The 1681-nt window shown below is 38.0% G+C and overlaps 1 non-coding gene across 1 annotated transcript; it reads right to left on the reverse strand.

Annotated features, from left to right (window-relative positions):
• Nucleotides 1-680: 680 nt before the first annotated feature.
• On the reverse strand, nt 681-787 carry LOC139886975 (small nucleolar RNA R71). Its single transcript, XR_011772831.1, has one exon. It is a non-coding gene; the product is annotated as a small nucleolar RNA R71 (small nucleolar RNA).
• Between the last annotated feature and the right edge of the window lie 894 nt (nt 788-1681).

The following is a 1681-nucleotide window of genomic DNA, read 5'->3' on the forward strand; positions in this document are numbered from 1 at the left end:
CACCACCTTTCATACGTTCACCACCTGTAACTCGATCAAGACATCTAGCCAATATTGTCGTTGATTTTTCTCTAGAATCATCATCTAGTCGACCAAGTACTCCAATTCAAATTTCCGATAATCCATTTTTTGAACCCGACCTCACAATTGAGAATCCGGAGGATATTCAAGGACAATTCAGAGATCCTGATCCACTAATCATTCCTTCTGAACTACAAATTACTCATCCGGATATTGTCAAGGAAGAAACCGTTAAATCAGAATCCTCTAGTGATTCGTATTCAACAAATTCAATTATAGAAGTAACAGAACCTCTAAGTATGGAAGACCAAATGAGAGCCACACGCACGGGCCAAGGTCACGCCATTATTAAGGCAGACATTAATGAGCCAGATTATGAAATTAAAGGACAAATCCTACACATGGTAACTAATCAATGCCAATATAGTGGTACGCCAAAAGAAGATCCAAATGAACATCTTCGAACATTTAATAGGATCTGTACTCTATTCAAAATCAGAGAAGTTGAGGATGAACAGATCTATCTCATGTTATTTCTCTGGACTTTAAAGGGAGAAGCCAAAGATTGGTTAGAATCGTTACCTGAAGGGGCGATTGATACATGGGATGTTTTAGTTGAAAAATTTCTTAAACAATTCTTTCCGGCATCTAAAGCTGTGAGACTTCAAGGAGAAATTGTTACATTCACACAAAAGCCAAGTGAAACTTTATATGAAGCGTGGACAAGATTCGGAAAGTTGTTGAGAGGATGTCCTCAACACGGTTTAGACACTTATTAAATAGTACAAATATTCTACCAAGGATGCGATATTACTACACGCAAAGACATCGACATAGCAGCTGGTGGTTCCATTATGAAGAAAACCGCAACCGAAGCTCACAAAATTATTGATAACACAGCCTCCCACTCGCATGAGTGGCACCAGGAAAAAGATATCTTTCGTCCATCTAAAGCGGCTAGAGCCGATTCTAGCCATGACTTTGATTCCGTTTCCGCAAAAATTGATGCTTTCGAGAGACGAATGGAAAAGATGAATAAAGATATTCACGCAATACGAATCATTTGTGAGCAATGCGGTGGACCACACTTAATGAAAGATTGTCACATTGAGCAAACGATGGAACAACGAGAGAATGTTTCCTACATGAACCAAAGGCCGGAAAATAATTATCAAAATAATTATCAACCGCCAAGGCCAAACTTCAATCGAAATCAAAACATTCTTTACAATCCAAATGGACCCAACAATAACTCGTATAACCAACAAGGTCCGAATAACCAACCAACTCAAAATAACACTTTCAATCAACAAAGACCTAGCTTGTATAAACCACCACAACAAACTGAAGAGAAAAAACTAAATCTGGAAGAAATGATGGCAAAGCTAATGGAATCTCAAACACAATTTATTACATCACAAATCCAGACAAATGAGAGGTTTGATCAGTCATTAAGAACTCAACAAGCTTCCATTTTGAATCTAGAAAAACACGTAGGTACTCTTGCTAGCATGATGAGTGAGAGGGAACAAGGAAAGCTACAGAGTAATACTGAAGTAAATCTTCGGAATGAGAATGTTAATATGCTTTCAACAAATTCTGAAAAACCAGCTCCAGAAGATGGGAAGGTTTTCGATGTGAGTAACAATGAAGAAGTTAC

This window comes from Rutidosis leptorrhynchoides, chromosome 1 (genome assembly GCF_046630445.1).
Source record: "Rutidosis leptorrhynchoides isolate AG116_Rl617_1_P2 chromosome 1, CSIRO_AGI_Rlap_v1, whole genome shotgun sequence".
Taxonomy (NCBI): domain Eukaryota; kingdom Viridiplantae; phylum Streptophyta; class Magnoliopsida; order Asterales; family Asteraceae; genus Rutidosis; species Rutidosis leptorrhynchoides.